We start from the raw sequence: 10,143 nt of genomic DNA, 5'->3' as shown, positions 1-10,143 counted from the left end.
TTACATGGCAGATGTTCACTAAGTAAGAGCTGTCATGTCTGTTTAAGAAGACAGAAAAGGTAATAATACATTTTAGGAAAATGTCTATGATTAAATGAAAGGGAATAAAATTCAGTGATCTTGAAAGTTTATTGATACAGAACACTTCATTCCTCACTGATTCTGGATAAAACTATCACATAGTAGGAGGTGCACATGACACACACTGTGTGTCCAGCACTGTTCTGTTTTGTTTGCATTAACTCATGTCATCCTCACAGCAACTTTTGTGATAGGTGCTGTTATCCCCATTTTACAGATGAGAAAACTGAAGCACAGGTTAAGTAACTTGCCTGAACTTCACACAACTATCAAGTGGTGAGGCCAAGATTCCAACCCAGGCAGTCTGGCTCCAGAGCAAGGGAAAGAATAAAACCTGCTCTACCTTGGGGTTGTTCTGAGATTAAAAATAAGATAAGCTTTGGGAAGGTGGTTTATAAATGCCATGTGCATTTTAGGAGCTTGTGTGGCGGGCAGATTGGGGCTGGGGTTAAGAGATAGACTCAAATCTAGCTGCTTGGGTTGGGTCCTAGCTTTGCCACTTAACTGGCCTTTGTGATCTTGAGCAGATTACTTAATCCTCTGCTGCACTTTCTCAAGTATAAAAATTGGGCCTGTAAAAGGACATACCTGATATATTTTGAGGATAAAATGAATTGGTACATGTGAAGGGTTTAAAATAATGCCTAATATAGTTCTAAACAAATGATGGTAATGATGAAGAAGAAGATAATGGGAGTGAAGACGATGGAGAAAAAGGAGAACAGGAAACAAAGCTTGAAGTTTGGGAACCTGGGATTGAATCCCAGCTCCTGTGCTGAGCTCAGGAACATTTCTAAACTTCTGACTCAAACATTCTCAAAACAGAATTGTTGTTCAGATTAGAGCTAAATTAAAGGTCCTCAGTGCAGTGCCTGCCACTGAGTAGACACTTGATAAATAGTAGTTCCTTCTTCATTTACTCAACACTGAGCACCTACTCTGTGTAGCAGTGGTGCTAGGCTCCGTGGAAGACCCAGATGTGAGACATTCTCTGTACCTTCAGATAGAAATCTGAAGAGTGGGACTAATATGGTCATTGATGACTAATATAAGGGTTGAAAAATATGTAGTGCTGAATGCTGTGAGAGAGACATAAAAATGTAACCTCTGAATAAGGAGAGATTCCTCCATTGGGAAGAGACAGGAGGGCTTCCTGGAGGAAGTGGTGTTGGCTGTGGGCGCAGAGGCTGGGAGGGACTTGAATCCCACCTGGGATTAGACTGAGCTCTGGGCCTATAGGAGACCAGCTTTGAGGCTGTGTGGTATTGAGTCCTGTAAGCCCAGGAGGAAGTTGGCTATCTGCAGTGCCCAACGCTGCCAAGCTGGACAACGCTCTGTGTGCTGAAGGGGTTTGGGCTCTTGGGTGCACTGTAACTGGAATTTCCAGATCTGGAAGCTCAAGCTTTGTGGTCAGATAGGCAGCATTCTCAGGCCCTTGTTGATTTGCCAGGACCATGACATGAGTGCTCAGAGAAAGGGGGAAAGGTATTTTCTCTGCTGCCTGCCAAGGAATAGTGGGAGAACCTGCCCAGATAGATGATCCTTGAGGCACCTGCCCTCTGCTTTGCTTCGGCCTCCTACTCCATGCCTACGCCACCTGCGGACCACAGGCAGGCTAGAGGGAAGCGCCAGATGGGGCAGACAGACCTGGGTGTAAGACCTGGCTCCACAGCTTGGTCTCAGGGAAGTCAGTTAACCCCTCTAAACCTCAGTTTCATCAACTGTAATGTGAGAGTAAGCGAGTATTTAGTAAGATGAAACTAAATGAGTTTGTGTAAAACACCTGGCTTAGGGCTTGGCCCATTAGAGAATGTCTCAGACTTGTCAGAATCAGTCATCATTTGTTAGACACGTGATTTGTGTTGTACAAGTGCCTAGGATACAGGCCCAGCCCAAAAGGAGACAGAAATAGTCCGTCAGCCACCCTGCTTCCGCCCTGTGTTCAACCCCCATCCTCTCTTACTGAGAGAAGTCTCCAGGGACCTGTGAATCCATCCTCAAATACCTCCTCAAGGTGCTCCCCTGCTCCTTTGTCCTTAGTTGAGCTTCCCATGGAAGCCTGCTGGACTGCACCGCCGGGGGCTCACCTTGCTCCAGAGCTGATTCTTCCACTTGTTAGTAGTTATTTAAAATAAAAATCAAAAACGCACGTGACCTAAGACAAAATCTGGGGTTTCAAAGAAAGTCTCTACTGGAGACAGGCAGTGTCTCATTCCCTTCTGACTGCCGCCTCCACAGGGGTCTGGGAATCAGAAGTCTGGGAACGGGGTCATGCCCCAGTGCCTTGCCTGGCCAGCAGACTCCACTCTCAGGCCCACAGAGCTCTTTCCTACCTCCCTGCTCCCCTGCTCTGTGCCCTGCCCTTGCGGCTGTCCCAAGCCCCTGGCGCCATTTAGGTGCAGCCCTGGTTAACGTAGGTTCTGTACTTCGGCAGGAGGGAAAGGCATTGGTGACACCATCGCCCATCTGTACAGAGGCAGGGCTCTAGACTGGGAGTGGAGAGGCCTGGGGTAGGTCCTGATGCAGCCACTGGCCCTCTGTGTGACCTTGGACAAATCCTTGGCCATCCTGGGCCTCGGTGTCTCCTTGTGACTAATGATGGGTCTCCACGGCTCTGGACGGGAGTGGTCTTGCGATGGGACCCCAGGTTGGCTCGGCTCCGGGACACCGACGCCCTTGCCAGGCAGGAGGCGCCCGCCGCGGCGGGGAGGAGCCGCCGGTCCCGCCCCGCCCAGGTGCTGCCGCCGGAGCCGCCACGAGGGGCCGCCCGCGTCCATGGCCTTTCTGACCGCCCGGAAGGGGGCGGCCTGCGGGAAAAGCGACCGCAGGTACCGGGCGGGGCGAGGACTCGGCGGGAGGCGCGGATGGGACGGAGGGGCGGCTGGGGAAGAGCCGACGGCAGGGACAGCTGAGGGGCACAGCTGGGGACAGCAGTGTGCGGGCTCCCCGGCGCGGGGTCACAGCGGGAGGGCCGGGGCCCGGCGCCTCGCACACCCCCACGTGCCCCCTGTTCGCGTGTGACGGCCCCGGCAGTGCTGGGCCTGAAGGAGGCGGCCCCCCAGCCGAGTCCTACCCGAGCCCCGCCTCCAGTGCCGCAGCCTGTGGGCCACCTGCGAGGGCCGCTCGGGAGCTGGACCCTGCGCGCGCTGCGAGTCAGGTTTGGGCGCCGCCCCTCCCCTCAGCCGGCCGCTCCCGCACCTGGTCCTCCCCGGCGCCTCAGGAGCAGAGACCTGGGCGGCACCGTGTGCCCCGACAGGTGACAGCAAGCACACTGTCCCCCCAGGGGCTGTCCACATCTGGGGGCACAATGTGGGGGGAAATCCTGGGTCCCACCCAGTGCGGGTTCCAGGTGGAATTATGTGCTCCGCAGCTCCTCTAAGGTCAAACCTTCAGGGATGTGGCACTGCCTCCTGTGTGTCGCCTCCACCTCCCCAGCTGTCCCCACCTCCAGGATAAGTTAGTGTCTTGAGATGTGTTTCCAGGAGAGAGGGGATAGCCCTGATCTCTCTTCTGAGCTTTGACCCCCAATTCCTTCATATTTACGTATTTAAAGTTCACCCTGCTGCTAGCCCCCCGACCCCCTGCCCTCCAGTGCCTCTGACTGTCCTATGAGCACCTCAAACTTGGCAAACCCCAAATCAGACTCCACATCTTCCCCCCAAACCTGTTCCTCCTCCTGTGTCCCCATCTCAGTGAATGGCAGAGTCATCCACCCAGTTGCCCAAGCCCAGAACCTGGGAGTCATGGCTCTCAACTCCTTCCCGCCCACCCCAGGCTCCAAGTCCTGCTGATTTTTATCTCCTGGATGTCTCTCAAAGCTGTTCATTCCCCCTTGGACTATTGCAACAGCCCCTAACTTTCCCAGTTCCTCCAGTCTCCCCATTTCCATGCATCCTTCAGACTGGTGTCGTCTTCTTTTTTTTTGTGTGTGTGAGGAAGATTAGCTCTGAGCTAACATCTGTTGCCAATCCTGCTCTTTTTGCTGAGGAAGATTGGCCCTGGGCTAACATCCTTGCCTATCTTCCTCTACTTTATATGTGGGACGCCTGCCACAGCATGGCTTGATAAGCTGTGTGTAGGTCCACGCCCAGGATCCAAACTTGCAAACCCTGGCCGCCAAAGCTGAGCGTGTGAACTTAACCACTACGCCACTGGGGCAGCCCCAGACTGGTCTCTTCTAAAGCACAAACCAGACCATGTCATTTTGCTGCTTTAAAACCCTTCCACCAGGCTGGCCTGGTGGCATAGCGGTTAAGTTCACGTGCTCCGCTTCGGCAGCCCAGGTTTCACAGGTTGCCTCTGGCTGGAATGCCATCCTCCGCGCCTGACATTCACCCCATAAGACTCAACGTTAGGTGATCTCTTTTAGAGAGCCTGTCTGACCCCAGCCTTGAGTCAGGCTCAGGAGCTTTCAGGGCTCCAGCATCTTTGCTTTGCTCTCATGGCTCTCATTCAGACTTTCAACAAACGTTGTTGTACACTTACCCTGTTCCAGGCGTTGTGCTAGGCACTGCAGAGATGGTGTTACTTCAGACATACAGGTCCGTGCTCTAGGAGACCGTGTTCTAGTGGGAAAGACAGACTAAACCAGTAGGCAAGTAAACAAGTGGACACCAGAAGTAGATGCTGTGTAAAGCTTAAAATAGGGCAATGTGATGGACACTAAAATCGACTATGTCCAGAGCATTCCTGGCAGTGAGGACGGCTCATGTCAAAGCCTGAGGTGTGTCTGAGGAGCAGAAAGTGGGGTGGGTGGTTGAGGATCAGTGCCTGGCGGGATCTGGGGAGGCAGGCTGCCCAGAACAGCAAGGAGTTGGGATTTCATTTTGTGTTGGGAAGCCGCTAGAGGGCGTCAGGGAGGGGATTTACATATTGAAAGATGACCCTGCTACCCTATGGAGAAAGGATTTTTCAGACAGATAGGCCATTTCAGCGCTGGGTCACGGTCAGTCATCCTCTTCTGTCTCCACATTACACATGGGTGGGGGACAGAGTTCATCTGCTCCCGGATCCCGGAGCCCAGCACACAATAAAGCTTAGAGTGGGCCGTAGTTCCGATGAGGACATGGGGGAATGATTTCTGAGAAGGGTGAGATCCCCTGGCTGGGATGGGAAGGAGTGGCCGTGTCCAGATGGATTTCTTGCCCGAGGCCCGCCCTACCCGTGAGAACTCAGTTGTGCTCTGTCCTGCAGGCACCGGGGAGCCTTCAGAGTTTCAAATGTGTGTATGTTGCTGATGTCACAGTGAGGAGGGAGACAGGGAGACCTGAAGGGAGGCTGGCGTGGTGATCCAGGACGGACGCTGGAATGTGGATTAGGAGAACAGAGGCAATGGGGGAAAAGCAGCTGAGAAGGCAGAACTGAGAAGTGGTGAATGGACAGGCTGGGAGGCGAGACCCAGAATCACTACTGATGGGAGGGACGTGAGAGACAGCGAGGAGGAGGGGAGAAGGGGCCCTCTGGCCAAGTAGGGAGCCTGGACACATGTGAGGGCCTGGACACATGTGCCTTGTACTTCAGGTGGAACTTGCTGGACACAAATACCCAGAGAATTTTTCACTCTCAGTTGTCCCCACAAGGTCTCCCACCTGAGGCACAAACCTAGGTCTCTGTTCTCCCAGCTCAGGACCTGTGACTTCTCCACCTCAGCCCCTCACCCGTCTCCCACAGCCTGGCTGAAGGGTGAAGGGCTTAGGACGGGGCTCATCCCCTACTCTGCCACTTACTTACTGGCTCTCTGACCTTGATTCAGTTACTTGATCTGTGTGAGCCTCAGTTTACCCAGCTGTAAAATAATGGCTACTCACTGAGCGGTGGGAAACCTAGTGAAGTCACACTGGTAAAAGACCTAACAGACAGCCGCCGTGGCGTATTTGGTATTCAGTAAATGTGAGTTCAGGGGCCAGCCCCGTGGTGCAGGTGGTTAAGTGCACACGCTCCGCTGCGGTGGCCCGGGGTTTGCCGGTTCAGATCCCGGGCGCGCACCGATGCACCGCTTGGCAAGCCATGCTGTGGCAGCGTCCCATATAAAGTAGAGGAAGACGGGCATGGATGTTAGCCCAGGGCCAGTCTTCCTCAGCAAAAAAGAGGAGGATTGGCATCGGATGTTAGCTCAGGGCTGGTCTTCCTCACAAAAAAATAAATAAATAAAAGTGAGTTCACTGCCATGAGGTAATCTTCCTTCTAAGGTATTTGCATTGAACAGAGGGAATTCTGAAAGGCTCGGGAGCCAATGGTGGGTTTCCAGGCACTAGCTGGGAACTGTTAGGATAGGAAAATGATGCCCATGCATGTTATGATGGGGACTGCCATCTACTCAGCCTACAAATAGGGCCCCTTTCTAGCCATACCAGTAGCCCCCACTCATGGCTGTTCCTGCAGGAGACACACCAGGAACAAAGGAGCAGGCAAGTGCAGGCAGGCAGATTGCTTTTGAGAGAGCAATTAAGTGGCAAGCTGCTGTGGGAGGAGGGGTCTCCCCAAGAATGGAGGGGCCCAGCTGAAGAGGCTGGGGGCCTGTTGGGACTGCTGTCCACAGAATTCTCGCCGTGGCTTGAGCCCAAGCTCAAGGAGTTCTCAGATGCTTTTGGGTAGGGTGTTTCACATTTGGTGACTGGAACTCTTGGGCGGCTTTGGGGTCCTTTTCTTGGGACTGGATCTGGACTCAAGGCCAGTGCTGAGTTATCACTCTGTAATTGCCAAATTCTGCGAATTGAGGCATTTATTACCAGACTTGTGATTTAAAACTCCAAGGTTCTACAATGTTGGGGCTACTGATCCCAGGATTCTGATCTACCTTTGTTGAGGGCAGCTGCCTAGGGTAGGAGAGGGCCCTGGTGTTGGAGGCACATTGTGGTCCCTCGGATCCTCAATCCCTGGTGAGGATACCATGGAAATCTCCAAGTAACCTTTGTCCCTCTTTATCGTTTCCAGAGGGATTCTGACTTGGGACATTTTTGGTCCTTTCTTGAGGTTGTCAATGGGAAATCGATTATTTAGGTTGCAATTTCAGTTCTGCCAGCATGCCAGTTTCTGATGTATCTTCAAATCTGTGACTTTAGTTGTTTGAGTTTCTTTGTCCTCCCGAAAACTTCTGCCTCTCAACTCAGTTTGTCTCTGTGGTCAGCTCCATTCTCTCTCAATGCTCACGGACTTCTCCGCTCAGTGCGAGGCCGGGCTGCCAGCAGCTTCCAAGCTCCAGCCCTGGGACAGTAGGACAAAGCAGCGCAAAGTGCTCTGGAGCCACACAAGCTGATTTTGGATCCTGACTCTGGGACTTCCCAGCAGTGTGACTTTGGACAGGTTGTTTAACCTCTCTGTGCCTCAGTTTCCTCGTCTGTAAAATGAGGGTAATGTTAGCACTTGCCTCACAGGGTTGTTGTGAGGATGGCATGAATTCGTTTATGGGAAGCACTGAGCGCAGTGCCTGACACGTAGTCAGTGCTATATCAACCAATGTTCCCGATTATTCTGATTCGTCTCCCCAGGCCAGGCCAGGCCAGGAAGGGGCATCGCCACCAGCCCTCCCTTCAACCAATCACTATGTCCTAAGAGGTAGGGTCAAGTAAGAGGATGCACCTCCCATTCAGCCAATGGGGCTGGAGAGGAGGGAAGGAGAAATAGTTCTCTGAAAACAAGCTGGATGGGGCAGGGGTGTAGCATAGATGTGGCCACTAAGTGGGCCTTGAAATAAAGCCACAGTTTCATGAAGTACCCTAGTTACGACTTACTTGGAGCACCCCTGCCCATCTGTCTCAGAGTCTTCCAGCTGTTTTTGGCACCCTGGGAGCTGGGAACTAGTCCCTCATGGCCCCCTCTGGGGGCCTGTGCCACCCACCACCCTTCTGCAATTGTGGCTTTGCCAGCCCCAGCCCCATTCTCTCCCTGACGACCACCCCTACCCTGACCTGGAGGGGGTCTGGGGGAGTAGTCCCTCAGGCTCTTCCCTTTATCACCCCATCCCCAGGGTGAGACAGATCCTTTCTCTCATTCCCCACTGCTTGACTAGGACCTGGCTGTACCTTTGAAGAGCAGCTTAGGAAGCAGGGAGTGAGCAACAGAAGATTTTTATCATTCTGTGGCCCCTCTTCAAGCCCCTCAGCCATCCTGGAGAACTTCCTCTTCTGGGAGGGCCCAGTGTATGTCTTCCAGCATCTTCCTTCCCAGGAGAGAGGAGGAAATTTCTTGCTTAACCCAAGACAATCAAGATTTCTTTTCCTTTCCCAAGATCAGCCTTTTCCCAGGTGAATGGCGGTGCAGAAATCTACTGCTTTCAGGTGAAATCCTTCCTCCACCCTACTAAGTGACTGATTATATTATAACCAGGACAATTATGTTGGGACTTCTGACAGCGGATGGGACACCAGGCACCCCATCCAGGTAGACCTGGGTCAGACACTCCATTCCTTTTGATTCCCTTTTTTCCCCACGAGATGAAGTTTGTCCCTGCTTGTTCCCTCCCACAGCCTCAAGTGTCCCCTTCTCCCTTGCAGAGTCAGCTCTGGCAAGCACCCACCACCTGCAAGAATTCATCTCCAGCTAAGAAACACCCCGCCCCAGATAGAGCAACTGAGTCTCCCATTGAAGGTAACTCTGCTGCCTTCTTAAGTAAAGGAGCGGGGGGTACTTCCTGAAGGGCACTGAAGGGCACACCGAGGCACTGTCCCTGAGCACAGGATAGGCCAGTCAAGGGGGATGATGTCTCCACAGGCTCAGTGCACAGCACTGCTTTCAAATCGTCACCCTTCTCCCCCTTCGCTTGCCACTGCTCCCTCCAGCCCCAGCTTCTCTCCTCGGACACCCTCTGAACTCAGCCCCTGCCTCCAGAATGCCCCCGTACCCTGCCCCCTGCTGCCTCAGTCATCTGTAATAACAACGAGATCTGCCCTTGACTGTGCCTGACTTGACACGCGTCATCACCTTCAATCCACCGCCTCTGACCAGGGAGGCCTTGCTGTCTCCAGTTCTAACAGATGAGGAAATCGAGGCCTCCTCAGGCTTTCTCAAATGCATAGACATGAGGGTTTTCTTTTCAGTGCTAATTTTGTATTCTAGTTTTTTTTTTTTTAAAGATTTTATTTATTTATTTCCCCCCCCCAAAGCCCCAGTAGATAGTTGTATGTCATAGCTGCACATCCTTCTAGTTGCTGTATGTGGGACGCGGCCTCAGCATGGCTGGAGAAGCGGTGCGTCGGTGCGCGCCCGGGATCCGAACCCAGGCCACCAGCAGCGGAGCGCGCGCACTTAACCGCTAAGCCACGGGGCCGGCCCCATGTAGTCTACTTTTTAAATATTTTCCCACTTTCTAGAAAACTCACTCCTGCAACCAACATTTATTGAATACCTACTATGTGCCAGGCACTGTTGTGGGCACTGGAAATATATTAGAGAACAAAACCAGAAAAAACAATCCCTGCCCTTGTGGAGTGTAGAATTTAATGAGGAGAGGCAGAGAAGAAATGAATAAGCAAAATATACAGGATGTCAGATAACAAGTGCTATGGAAAAAATAATGCAGGGCAGAGGAATTGGGAGTACGAGGGCGAGGGTTCCATTATAAATAGAATAATCAGGGAAGGCCCCACGGAGAAGGTGACATCTGAACTGAGACCTGAAGGAGGTGAGGGAGTCATAAGGGGAATATCTGTGGGCAGAGCATTCCAGGCAGAGGGACTAGCAAGTGCAAAGGGCATATTTGGGTGCGTGCCTGGCATATTTGGAGAAGAGCAAGGAGGCCAGTGCGGCTGAGTGAGAGAGAGTGAAGGGAGATGGTATCAGAGAGATATGGGGTGCAGGCCATGCAGGCCTTGTGGCCATGGGAGGACGTTAGCATTGTACTGAGCAACACCGGGCGCCAGTGCAGGGTTTTGCACAGAAGAGTGACATGCTCTGACCAAATGGGTCTGATGCTGCATGAGGAGCACACAATAAGGGGACAGGGCTAGGAGCAGAGAAAGTAGTTAGGAGACAATGCAGTAATCCAGGCAAATAAATTCTCTATGAACACAATTTAAATATCTACAGTATGGTTCACCCTGCAAATTCACCATAATTCTTTGAACT

The sequence above is a fragment of the Diceros bicornis genome, chromosome 13 (genome assembly GCF_020826845.1).
Source record: "Diceros bicornis minor isolate mBicDic1 chromosome 13, mDicBic1.mat.cur, whole genome shotgun sequence".
NCBI lineage: Eukaryota > Metazoa > Chordata > Mammalia > Perissodactyla > Rhinocerotidae > Diceros > Diceros bicornis.
Note: the sequence above shows the minus strand (reverse complement) of the source record.